This window comes from Manis pentadactyla, chromosome 16, assembly GCF_030020395.1.
Source record: "Manis pentadactyla isolate mManPen7 chromosome 16, mManPen7.hap1, whole genome shotgun sequence".
NCBI classification, from domain to species: domain Eukaryota; kingdom Metazoa; phylum Chordata; class Mammalia; order Pholidota; family Manidae; genus Manis; species Manis pentadactyla.
The window spans coordinates 36784925-36799240 of NC_080034.1; the positions used below are offsets into that span (position 1 = coordinate 36784925).

At 37.9% G+C, this 14316-nt stretch overlaps 1 protein-coding gene across 3 annotated transcripts in view; it reads right to left on the reverse strand.

The window, feature by feature from the left end:
- The window catches only part of KCTD20 (potassium channel tetramerization domain containing 20), a 32762-nt gene extending 23017 nt beyond the window's left edge, over nt 1-9745 (reverse strand). For 2 of the 3 annotated variants that reach the window (XM_036917465.2, XM_036917464.2), the window contains exon 1: nt 9230-9743. The gene's annotated coding sequence lies outside the window, so the exon portion shown is untranslated. Of the gene's footprint in view, nt 1-9229 lie in introns of all 3 variants that reach the window. The other variant, XM_036917463.2, reaches the window with a different exon arrangement.
- Nucleotides 9746-14316: the final 4571 nt, after the last annotated feature.

The following is a 14316-nucleotide window of genomic DNA, read 5'->3' on the forward strand; positions in this document are numbered from 1 at the left end:
TAGTGGGGGTTCTCTTCAAACCATCATCTGTATCGTTTTAACGTAATTTTATTGGCTTTTGAGGCTACTTCCTGGCAAAAGATTTCTCCAAGCTCACCTTTTACTGTCTCTGCTTCCGACCTGGAATCAGCCATTTCTCCCTGGAGCCTCTGCTCCTTTCAGTGGATAATGGCATTTATAAATCAGGATCTGAGCACTAGGTGTCCTCATAGCTACTGGAGCGGCATTGCTTCTAGGCCATTTCAATGGACAAAGTTAGCTTTTTTTTTTTAAACCATTGAGTTTATATTTTCAATCAAATTCAACACTAAAATTTTTCCTTATGTCTTTTCCTTCACATTGAAAATCATGGTTGATAAACTTGTTTCAAAATCATAACATCAATATTATTATTAAAAATAAGCTGCTAAGCTTAAGTGTCTTCTAGGGGGCAGTTCTTTCTGTCCTTAAAAGTACATCCCACTAGGGATGTACATTCAGTGTGCTACATTTAAGCTATATTTCTCTGTATGTCCTGTAAGTTAGACTAACTTGTTTCTCTTTATATACAATTATAGCACATTTTTTGTTATTTTTAAATGTATTTTTTGAAAATAGAAAACATTTATATGGTTCAAAAGTTAAAGTCTTATAAAAAAGGAATGCTCAGGGAAGTGTCTCCCCCTTCTCTTTTCCTTCCAGTATTTTCCCATCTACTCCCTACAAATAACCAGTTCTACTAATTTGTTTATCCTTCATTTCTCTTTGTATAAATAAGCATAATATGTGTGTGTGAACATAAATTCTGAATCCCTCTTTTTTCTTAAGCAAAAGATGGAATACCATATTCAGTCCTGTCCTTTGCTATTTCTACTTAACATATCCTGGAATTCACCCCACAAAAGTGATTAGAAATCTTCCCTGTTCTTTTTAATGGCTGTTTAATGCTCCACCTGCAGATGTTAATATGTAGAACTGTGACAGAGGTCAGGACATTCTAGATAGTGTGAATGGCATATAACAGCAGGAAAGCAAGAATGAGCGAAGCCTTATTACTATATGAAAGTATACTTATTATTATACTTATTACTATGTTGGGGGACCAATCAGGCTTGAGTGAAGGATTAATGCAGAAGGGTTGGAGAAATCAGGGTTACCACTGTATCATACAACTCCAGGGAACCCCATGCATACCATCATCTTAAGGAGCTTAGATGCCTCTATACAACAGCCCTGGAGCAAGATAAAGCTGAAAAAACAAGCTGGAGCCAGAGCCAGCTTATAGAGAGGCCTTGAATTAAGTAAAACAGAGTTAGGATTTTGTCTTGTCAAAAGTTTCTGCATAAAGCAGTATGACGTTCAAAATGTTTGCTGCCTTCAGATATATACAGCCACAGACAGACTCCAAGAGTTAAAAGAGGAGGCTACTGGAATCATCTAATGTGAAGTAATAGGATCTCAATGGGTTGATGGCAAGAAGTGTAGTGCCCACAACAAAGCCCTGCCTACCTTCAAAGAGCTTACAATCTAGTGGTTGAAATAATGCAAAAACACAAGAGTTACGTAATACAGAAAAGAGATACTTTAGAATCAGAAGAGTCCTTAGTGATTACATAGTCACTTGGTTTTCACTAGCTGATAATCAGAAATCACCTAGAGGAACTTGTTAAAAACATATCCTTGGGCCCCATTGCCCAGAGATTCCACTTCAGTAGGTCTGGGTGAGATCTGCTAAGAAAAGGAATTTTTAACAAGCTCCTCAGGTGATCCTGTGGATTGGCTATGTTTGGGAATAACTGATTTAGTACAACCTTTCATTTCATGGATAAGAAACTGAATCACAACAATATTCTTTTTGAAGAATATTCCAGAGGATTTACAGTCTTGGGATAGGGAGGTCTTTTTAATCAAGACCAAACACCCAAAGCTAAAAAAGAAGAGAAAGACAAATCTGACGACAAAAAGAGTTTGAACTTTTGTATGGCAAGGGATCCTATAAACAAAACCAGACTTGAACAACAGTATTTCCAAAAAATTACAAAGAGTTATTACAATATTCAGTAAGGGCTTATGAAAATCCATGACACTAACCCAGCAGAAAAACAGGCAAAGAATGGAAAAAGAAACAAATAACTCAAAAGAGAGTTTGGGAAAGTATATTAATAGCTTATAAAATAGAATTTAAGGCCAAAAACTACACAAGTTGGGCAAGGCATAAAATGCCAAGATGTCTCTTGTCCAAATCACTTCTGTTCCTCATTTCTACCTTGGAAGAAAGCCATCAGAAGAGAAGAGATACAGTAGAGACAAGAGCATTCCAATTCTGCAGAAAGGCTGGAGGGCCTCTGATTCCACTTCCTGGGTGTTCTTTCTTTCTCCTCTATGAATTGCTGAGGCCAGGCTAAGAGGCTGGCAGATAAAAGCACAATGGCAGTAGTGACATGGTTATAATTGTTTGGATATATTTTCCTGTCTTCTCAACATCCTTAACTTACTGCCTTTACTGTCTTTTTATCAATATAACTTGAGTTCAAGAACAGCTTTTGTGCACAGGAAAGACTGTATTAAAGTTACTTGGATTTAAATTAAGACTTAAGACCTTATGTTCAATGTATAATTGTCTAAAGGTCCCTAATGAATTTCTTTTCCAACTTTATCAAATTACCCAATTAAAGTTTTTGTATTATAAACAAAAAGATTTAAAAAACTATAATAAAATCTCATAATAAATCATCAACCAGTTTAAAACAGAAAACATCACAATATAGTTGAATCCCCTATAACCACTACCCTAAGTTATTTCCATCAAACATTTTAAACTATACTTATAATCTTAATATATTCTCTTTTCTTATTTTAGCAGTTCAATTGCCTACCAAGCAAATCTTTAAGTACTCAAAAACTCTCATGAATCCTAAACCTATGAATCTAGTATATCTCAAGTTCTTAAATATTGCAATGCTTTTTTCAAATGGCAGAGCTTTCTTACACCCTTAAACTAATAATCAAACTGAAACCCAATGACTCAAAAACACATTAAAATCACAAATTACAGCTGAGATTGTTCAATATGTCAAATCACCACAAACATTACATCTAAAGTCCAGATGGGCAATGGCATAAACTTTACTAATACATATCATGTGCCACATATTGTTCTAAATACTTTATAAATGTTATTTAATACTCAAGTTTATGAAGTAGGTGCCATTATTCCCCCCATTTTATAGAGGAGGAGACTGAGGAAGAAAGAGATTAAGTAAAGTTCCCACAGTCACATAGCTTATAAAGTGGAGACAGGTTTCAAATCCAGGTTCTGGCTCAGAGTCTGTAATGTTACCACTGCGCTGTATTACCTCTCCTTACAGGTCTGATTTACTTCATGATGTCTGCATAAGTTTCACAGGTTTGGAGATGTTTCTAGCTCAAGATCCTGGGCCCATATAATGGACTCACCCAGCATCTTTTCTTTTTAAAGAGTTGCTATGAGATGACATCTAAATCAATTACCTCCAGATGGAGATTGATTTTACAATCTGAGTGAGCTGAATTCACATTAACATCTTGCCTAATTCTGCTGTAACTTGCAACTTTATTACCTAAAAAGATGAAATTCTGTAATTTCCACACAAGGTTCTTCTATACTTTGATTACCTTCTACTAGTAATGTTCATTCCAATGACACCTGCAAGCTAGGAACTATCCGAGGCACATAATAGAGCAGGCAAAGCTCATGATTCCCAAGAAAAAGCCAGTCAACATGATAGAATCTCCAGGGTGAGGTCCCTAATGTCTAGGTTGCTATTTATTACCTGAAACCCTGTAAAGGAAGAGATACACAAGTTGTTAAGGGTTACTTAGGCAACTTCCAGGAAATAGCCAAGGGATATACTATTAGCAAAAATGTCTTTTTTTTTTAAGACTTTATTTTTTCAGAGCAGTTTAGGTTTACAACAAAATTGAGGGATATATACAGAAATTTCCCACATATCCCCTGCCCCAACACATAGCCAACCCCATTACTAACATTACCCACCAGAGTGGTACATTTTTTTACCAAGGGTGAACCTACATTGACATACCATAATCACCCAAAGTCCATAGTTTACATTTAGGTTCACTCTTGGTGTTGTATGAGTTATCTTTTAATATGTCCTCCCTAGGGGGAGAAGTGAGAAGTCTTTTGTGTTAGTGCTGCTTGGATAGCTGAAACCAGTGCCAGCTTTGTCCAGAAGGAAAGCTCTTTCTAGCAAAGGAACAGTGTAAGGCAGTGCAATTAATAAATGTATTACAGTCTGGTTAGTCAGAAACCTGGTTCGTCAAAAATCAGCCCAGTAGGCTATTTTATAGAAAGCAGCTGAGTGGGTGGTAATCTCCCACCCACTTCTGGCAACCTTATGATGGGCTCCCAATCTCCCGGCTATAATTATATCAATCATGACTCTCAAAAGAATCTGGGATCCCTATCACTTTCCATCTAGGACTAAAAAGCACATCTATTAGTTCAGTCCAGTCTACCTAGAAATACCCAAAAAGAGTTTCTTGCTTGGGTCACTCTATTGTTGGACCTCAATTCTTGGGGAAAATTTTTTTTCTCTCAAGATGAGTTCAAGTCTGCCTTCCTCCCCACATCCACCATGATACCATGAATTGGCTTTAGTCTTAGTTCCTGGAATAACACATCCTTCCGAAAAGCTGGGTAACAAGGAAAAAAATTATCTGCTTGAAGGCATCAGATAACTAATAAGGTAGCCAAGACATGAAGACTGGAGAGAAGCTGTGATAGTCAAGTTTTATGTCACCTTGGCTAGGTTACAGATCTAGTTATTCAATCAAACAATCTAGATGTTACTGTGAAGGTATTTGGTAGATGTGATTAAAATCTATACTTACTTTAAGAAAGGAAGATTATCCTAGATACTTTGGGAGGGCCTGATCCAATCAACAGAAAGGCTTTAAGAAAAGAACTGAGTTTCTCAGATAAAGAAATTCAATTGTGGTCTACAGCTTCAACTCCTGCCTAAGCATTCCAACCTGCCTTCTAATGGCCTAGCCCAGTCCCCACAATCATATAAGCCAATTCCCTGCCATAAATATCTTTGTATGTGTTTAACTATATACAAGATTATATATATTACATTATTCTGACATATACATAGAACTATAACACTTAATTGAAACCTTTCCATAAAGAAAACTCCAGGATCAAATGGCTTAACTAGGAAATTCATCGATACCTTTAAGGGAAAAATTACATCAATCTTATATAAACTCTACCAGAGGATAGAAAAGGAGGGACTATTTCCCAATTCCGAAAAGGACTATTTCCCAATTCATTTTCTGAGACCACTTTCTCTCATGAATGTAAGCACGAAAATCCTAAACACATTATTAAGAAATCGAATCCAGATACATAAAAATGATAATACATTATGAAAAAGGTTGGTTTAACATTCTAGAATCAATTAAAATAATTACCACATTAAGAGACTAAAAAGAAATATATTTTAGCATAATAACTAAAATAACATGAAAGAGTATTGATATATTAGGTTTTAAAAAGGGCAGGTTAAAACAATATATTCATTGAAAAAAGATAGAAAATAATTATCTCCCTTAATTCTATGCTAAGTGATTTTTTTTTAAATCATGTTTTATTGAATATTCCAAAGTCTCTAAAATGAGTATTACTTTTAAAATGAGAAAAAAAGAAAAATGTATCTCTAAAAACAGGAAGCTCTTCAAGAAAATGCTGAAATTTTTTTTTAAAGCTTAGAACAGTTTAGGAGAAAATTTTAAAAGTTCAAAGTGAAAATGATGTTACTTCATATTAGATTTTGACATTTTCCCATCTGGATTAAAAAAGAAATATGCCTACCAGACAAATTAGGAATTTGGGTTAAATATATGAAAATACCTTTTCAAGCAGATTATTAAATATGGTAACAGGATATTCTCGATAGCCTTCAGTCCAACGCAATGACTTAGTGAGGCGTGGTGTGTTTCTTAGGGTACTCAACAGCAAGCCTGGTTCTAAGTAGCAGGTGCAAGTAGGATAGGTAGGCAGGCACAAGACAAAGGATGCTGCTTGGGCCCTAGGGCACAAGAGCTCAACAATTAAGGGCAATGGAGTGCTCAGATTACCTGGCATATAATTCCCTAAAAAAGTTGCTATGATGAGTAACTATCCAACCTAGTAAATGCAGGAGGTAGAATCTGAACCCAAGAATGACTGACTCCAGAGCCCACAATCTTTACCACTACCAAATGAAATATAATAAGGAAACTATTGAGTATAAATCTTAATGGCTTTGGAGGCAGGTGGACTTCAGTTTCAACACTAGCCACTTACTATGACTTTGGGCAAGCCTAAGCTCTTATGTCTTCAATTCCTCAGCTATCAAATGGAGAGAAGTAAATGAGGTAGTGGCATTTAGTACAGTGCCTGGTACATAATAAGGTCTACTGATTATTAAGTCCTTAGTATTTTTAATTCTACTTTCATGAATATACAAGAACAATCCAACAATGTCTAATTTGGGGACTCCAAGAAAAATATCAAAAGGTTCTCTTTTTTCATCCGTATTTCTTTCTGTCCTACATTCCAGAAATAAATACTATTCCAATAATATAATTTCCCCTAAGAATGTAAGAATCAGATTATTAGTTAGATCTATCATATATTGTTTCCCAGAAATAACTAATAACTTTGGTAAATACAGTATAATTATGTGACAACTTCAAAAGAGTCTAGACATTGTTCAAACATCTAACATCTAATGAGAATTCACCAATGTACTTATAACTTTTAATGAATTTTTTAAAATAGTGAATTTATGACATCTCTTGGGATTAAAAGATAACTATGTTTGCTCTTATTTGCCCTTTTACTGCTTATTTCAAGCTTCAGAGTTCCTTATTTTAGTACTCCCACTCTTAAAGATTCATATGCTTGGCCCACATTGTCCTTCAATCTCCATTTTTCCAGAAAATACTACCTTTGTAGTCATGTGGACATCTCTCCATTTTCTCCATCTACTTACAACTGAATTTCTCTGGACCTTTTTCATTTTTGAAACATTTTTTGTTGAGATGATTTAGTGTGAAGAACACTGGGCTACGAGCTAGAAGCCCTCACTCTGCCACCTCATCTCTCAGATTCTTTATCTGAAAGATGAGAGGATTGTACTAGACAAATTTGGAATAGGTTCCTTTATCTTTCTAAGCCCACATCTCCGTGACTCTGGGTTTTCCAATGGAAATCATTCATCAGCCTGCCTAAACTATTAGTCATGGATGAGCAGGCATGTTCAGATTCAGGGACAGAGGAAGACACAATAATCAGGACGCCCAGGGCTACAGAAGGAAAGACATGACGTTTTGTGAATTAACAGGAAGAGATCGATCAATGAGATTATCGGACACCAAAAAGATACCAAAAACAGGAAAAAAGTCAAATACATAGCCAAACTCTAATCTCATCCCTACACATCCATTTTAAGAGGGACCAGAAATAGGAAAAGCTTTTGGCAGCGGAAGTTATCCAGCCCTCACTTCTGCTTCAAGGGAGAGATGCAAGTCTGTGCCATCTTTGTAATGCTGTTGCTAAGGCCTACAGAGCGCTTTGTACAGAACAGGCATTACTGGGATAACTGATTACTGAATTAATGTTCAGCTGAACAGAAAGCCCTCATAAATGCTACTGGTACTGCTACATCCCAGGAATTCTGAAAGCTCAAGGCCATGGAAATTACATGGCACTAGATGTCCTGGTTCCATGAGGAAGGAGACTTAAGTTAGTTGGGAGGAGGGGATTTGGCAAAATGGCTTTGCTTAAGCTCTAAGGATACTGGAAGCGGCCCCAAGAAGGAAAAAGGACAGGTTAATAGGCACAGGCTATCTCTAAACCACCAAGGCAAACGCCAGAATATGTATGGAAGTCATTTCCTACCCGTTGTCAGAGTTTAAGAAAACACTATCTTTTCTGAAGTTTCTCTCCCAGAGTAGAACTTCTTGGCTCATGCCTGGGTAAGCGGGCAGAGGAGAGCAAATCAACGGTGTCAAGTGAGCTGGGCTAGTCTAAAAATTCTTAGGCCATCCCTCTGGGTGGTGTTTCTCAGAGTACGATTCCTGAATCATCAATAACAGACCAAGGGAGAGTGCGCTTGCTTAACATGCAGACTCAGAGACCCATCACAGATCTCTAGAATAAAATTCCTGGGAGCATTACTGGCATTTTTAAGGAGCAAACAATGTGTGAACACTACTGCCCCAGAATTTTTTTTGGGGGGGGTGGGAGGGTGGGCAGTGGTTGGAGGAGGTGAGGATGAAGTTCTCTGACTCTGGATGCATCATATTCGACTGATACTACTACAACACTTTGGGGAATCATCGAAAAAACACCTTAATTTCTCAGCTAACAACTTAACAGCTAACACGGGCACAATCACAGGGCCTGGAAAATGCGTTTTCATAAACTGGTTAAACAGTTCCTCCACAGCCTTGTTTATCCTGTTCACTTGTTCACCGGTTTTTTTGTTTAAAAATAAATCGGTTCAACCCAGTTGTTTTCAGAAAGAATCACACATTCCAAAGTAGAAGAGGTTTTGATAGGGCGAACTAAGCTTGTAAACCTGAAGACGCTGTCTGCTTTCAAAAGTAAGGTTTCATTTAAAAGAAAATTACCGGTTCAGGCCTTCCCCAGATCTCAAAGCCACTGATGAAAACTAGTTATTTGTGGGTGGCAGAGAAGGAAGACTTTCAAGCTAGGGTGAAGAGAGCGAGCACAACGCACTCTGCTCCCGACAGAGTTTAGGAGTAAGTCCGACCAACTACATAATATTTTAATGAATTCAGCTAATTGCCAGAAAAAAAAACTGTCTGCAAACCTTTTGTGAAGAAACATTCCAGGGTTCTCGCCGTTTCTGTTCAGGCGCGATAAACACACCAAAGGCCTGCAGCGTAAGTTACACTGCGGCTGGACCCCGCGACTGTGTTTACAATTTCCATATAAGGAGGTCCCCCCTTCCCGGATCATCAGACTTTATCTTCGGCACGAAAACTGGCGCCCAGAGCTCCGTTCCGCCCTTCTTCGTCGCGATGGTTTTGGTCGCGTCGCCTTTCTATGGGGTACGACCCTGCGGGCGTCCCGAGATGCCCCCCAGACACGGGCAAATTTCCGGGCCAAGCTCGCCGCCACACTCGCCCTGCGGGGTCTCCGCGCCTGAACCCGTCGCGCGCAGCCACTTACCTGCCGCGCTGTCTCGCTCGGGGCCCGAATTCGCCCGGGAGGCGCGCTGCGCGCTGCGAGTAGCCGCCACCGCCGGGACCTGCCGTGCCGCAGCGGCGCGCCCCCTCGCCCTGGCCCGCGCGGCCACGCGGCTGAGTCACCTGGAGCTTCACGATAAGAGTCCCCACGACGCGCGGGGCACGCCGGGAAGGCCGGGCTCCGCCGGCCGCTGGGTGTCCGGTTTCCTTCCTAGCAAGCCCCACCCGCCCGAAGGAGGACGCTCTCCCGTCTCCCCAGCCAGGGTGGATTGAATTTCTGAGCTGCGGATACCCTCTTTCAATTATTAAAGGTATAAAACGGAAAAGTTAGTTGTCTGGATTGAAGATAAACTCGCGCAACCCCAGGACAGTAATGCTTATGGAAAATTGTGGAGCCCCAATCTCTGTACATCTTGGGGAAGAAGGCAGTAAGAATAATGGAGCTCCGTAAACATATTTTGCTTGGACGCCCCTGTCCTGGGTATGCATTCTGACCAAAAGAAAAGAGGAAAAAAACATTTTTCTCAAACCCTGAGCTTAATGAAACTACATGCTATAGCAAACAAAGTTACAAATGTTAAGTCAACTGGAAACAAATTATTGGAAAACTGGATGTGTTACAAATAAAATATTCCAACACTCAAAATTACCTGTGCATGGTCCATGTCCTATAAAATGAATGCTGGAAACAGAAAGATAACATTAGTCATACTGCCATGATTTCTAGTGGCTTTTGTACTTTTAAAATTTACACTAAAAATGTTACACTGATTTATACAAACTATTCTATTTTAAAATTGTTGAAATTCATGAAAGTTTATAATGGCATGATTTCTTAAATTCTGAGTCAATTTTTTCCCTACAGAAGAATCTCTAGAAGCTAAACTGGGGTTGAGGATTAGGATTAGAATTGAAAGGGTAGAAATAAGAGAAAACAAACTCTCATTCCAATAGGTTGCAAATGGTTGCTGGATACTTGTATAGCAAAATTGCACTAACAGGGTCAACTATTTTAATTTTGAAAACTGAAGCTATAAATTTTTTCATTATAAATTTTAGAGGTCCAGGAGGTCGTTTCTACTCTAGCACTTCACTTAGGATGTTTACAAGCATCCCATACTGTGGAGGGGCAGCGCACCTCCACGTGGTGTCTCAGCGGTCGCAGCTGCTGCCCTCTCTGGCTTTGCCAGTCCAACGCTAACTAGGTTCCACGTCAGGGATGGCAGAGGAGCTAGACTGGAGAATCCTGCAAGAGTTTTTCTTTGCCTCCTGCGGAAGTGAGCCTTTCACTTCTGACATTTCTTTGGCCTGAACTGGTCATGTGGCCCAACCTGACTGATCCGTAAGAAGGCTGTAAGATAAAACTTCCTGTGAATCCCGGGGAAAGGAGTATGAAAAAAGATTTGGTGAACACATAGCTTTGTCTCTGCCACAGTATTCAATAGTAAAAATAAATGCAAACCAATGTTAATGAGTGTTCTAGGATCCATACTTTACAATCAAAGTAATATAGAGGATTGTTCAAACCAATGCCATTATTTCCATTTCTATAAAGTACAATGTTATGCCATTCAAGTTAAACAAAGAAAAAGTTTCTGGTGTTCTGGCAAGACAATTCTTGAAACAATTTCCTTCTGGAGAGGTTTTCCTCTGTAGATTTGTAATATACAAAAACCTGGCCCAAAGGTTGGAGAATCAGGCTAACCAATGTCTCTTTTAATTAATAGTTGAAACTAAATGGTTCTATTTCTGTCTATAATCTCATATGATGAATAGCATGTCAGACCTGGTACCGTTTTGGGTAGACATCAAGGGGACAGTATGCGATTACAAGAAATATAGTATAATTCACAGAAAGCACAGGTGTTTGTTGATTTTTATCATTTCATATCTAATTTAATGCATCTCTAAAATCTGCATCTCTCAGATGTATTTGTAACTGAAGCTGAAACCCTTTCTAATGTCAAGTTGACAAACCTGGAATTTTCAGTTGTCATAGTGGCCAATTCCAAAAGCAATACAGTTCATCTGATTAACTGTATTATTTAAGTCTCCTTAGATATAACATCTACCAGTCAGTATTACAAAGTACTTTTCCCAATATTTTACATCACTCAAATTTCTCAACAACACTGGGAGATAGATTTTATTACTCAGATTTATAAATAAGGAAAATAGGGCATAAAAAAATTGAGTAGCTAAGGTCATTAAACTACTAAGTGGTGCTGATAGGCTGAGAACCCAGTATCATCTGACCCCAGAATTCTTGCTTGACATCTCACCTAACAGCTTCCAGATGAACTCCTGAGCACTTCCAGGAGGCACCTTTAATGGCTTCAACTGTTAACACCAAACAAATAATTTAAGGTTGACTCAATCTTAGAAAAAAATATTTTTAAAGTAGAAGCTATTATCAATTACTGTGTAAGAAATGAATTATCCTTTCTCTATACTACATCATATGTAGTAAATATAAAAACAAACCAAAAATCCCAAGTTTTTAAAATTCTTAAAGAAATTACATTTGTAATTTTTTAAATTAAATGCTTTAGGTCACATCATCTCTAGATCACTGTAGACATATCAAATAAGACTTTTTGAAAGAATAATCACTTTGACTTAGAAGTCCAAAATTGTATTTAAATATAGATGTAAATAATAATTTGATTTCTGACTTTTTATAGGGAGGCCAGAAACCTGCATGTTAACCCAAAATAGATTCATAGGAATCCTTTTTACTTCACTTTCATCAGATCCACCTTTGTTAACAATCTCTTCATGGAAGTCACAAAGGCTTATAACCAGCAGGAAACAAAGACTGGACCTTGAATACATCATCAACCAGAGAATCAAAAATTTTTAATTTCTAGTGGCCGGAATTTGCTACTAAATCTTTATTAATATACATCTGCTTTACATGCAGTGTCAGTGTGCCTTTAATCTCTTTATAGGGAATGTCTCATCTGTAAATTGAACAAACATGTAGTCATAGTTCAAAGGTATAGAACCCCAAGAGAACTATCTAGATGATTACAGGATCTCCTCCAAAGGAACTTTAGAAAGTTAAAGTTTGGTTATTTGGGTAACTACATAAGAGATGAGGGTAAGTGAATCTATATGAAAGTATTCCACTATTAAGTGAAAAAAAAAAAGACTATCCCAACTCTGCACCCCCTTGCAAATTCATAGATGTCGATAGGATATGCATCAACAGCTCCTAAAATCACAAAGAGGGAGAACTAGACATTATGTGCCACATCATCACCTAAAATGCTGCCTAATGGATCGAACCTAAATCTGACCCAGACCTGAGATCCAGCTGCTGATTTGCAGGAAACGGAACAATGGAACACGTTGAATGGCACCATGATCCCGCAATCTGCAAAGTTCTGACTGTGGGCAGCTCTACAGGTCAAAGGGATAAACCATAAAGTTAAAAAAAAGACTTAAAAGATAGATATATAATTAAAATGTATTTATGTGTGTGGCAGGGAAATGGGGAGACTATACTGTCTCAGGATGAACATTTGGCTGGTAAAACCATTAAAGAAGGAAGTGAAAATGATTACTATAAAAGTTAGGAGAATGGTTACTTATTAGGTGGTGGTGGTGGGGAAACAGCTGTAGCTGCAAGAGGGGAAGGTGCTTCTAAGGGTAGGAGCAAAATTCTTTCTTGACTTGGTGGTGTTAGAAGGGTGTTCACTTTAGAATAATTCATTAGGGCAGACATTTCCTTTGTGTTGTCTTCAGTTTCTGTGTTTTATAAAAGTTTCTGTGTTGATAAAAAGATTTTAAAAGAAAAAGTTTAGAGGGAGAGGTGAGTCCTACCCAAGAGCTGAAATATATTTTCTCCACATCAAGCTATTTACAAATGTATTGCATTTGGTTTCCTAGAAAAATATTTAGCTTAAATTAGTTTAAAAAGAAAATAAATGCTTTAAAAAAAAAACCCACCCAAATCCTTTTTGGAGGAGATTTCATGTTGTAATACAATTTTGAATTTTATTTAGATATTATATCCTTTTTAAGACGATAAGGCACAAGTAGTAGTAGACTGTATTTTGAGTGTTATAGAAAAGGTAAAATGGAATGATGAAAGCTAAGGAGCTTAGAAGTTTCTTGAAGCTTAATGGTTAAATTCCAATAATGGTCAAGAGAGTAATCTATAAACATTTCCCATTGAGATTTTGAGAGGGCATGCGCTCCCTCCCTGTCCCACCTACATGCCAGGACAATTCATCTCAGAATTTTGTGACTTTAAATGTCCATAGAGTGCTCAGCCAGAGATTCAAGTTTCAAGTACACATCTGTAAATATAAATCCTATGGAGAGTCAGAATGGAGAAGTCAGAGAATATGGAAGTATGTTACCCTGGGCTTCAGCAGAGTCTGTTTGTAAACTGATCATTTGTTTATCTCTCATGACTCCTATTACGGTTTACAGACTCTGACCTTCCAATCCCATGGACCAGCTCTGACGGATCACATTGCCTCTGTTTGTGAACACACGTCTCATTTTTCAACCCAATACTGAGAATGCTGGCAAGTTTTTTTAACCTTACATGAGTTTTAAGTAAACTGCATTTGAAAAGAAAACAAATAGACAAGCCCCAAAATATGCATTCTTCAAACTAGGATTTGAACATTCTTCAAAGCTAGGATTTGAAGCTTTAGGCTCTCAAAATGGACTCCAGTCAGTTACTGGGCCCACAGAACACCACGAGATTCTCGTACTTTGCTCAAATCACACCTCCTCCTTTCCCCAAACTTTCAATAACTTAAAAAAGGCAAAAGCTGTTTTCCAAATCATGGAAGTCCTGGCTCCCTACCTCCATTCTCTGAGAAACTGTATACTGAGAAACAGATAAACAGTAAGATAAATGATGGGAACTAGGCAATTCAGAAAAGTTGCTTCTGCTTTTAATCGAGATCCCAAAGTGTTCTTGAGTTACGATGCCTACTTGAAAATAAGTCAGTGTTTGTGACTATACAAAGTATGTGAAAAAGGAAATATAAAAACATGAAGTGGTATCAGATTCATAAGAAAGTGTGGTATAGTGAAGTAAACATT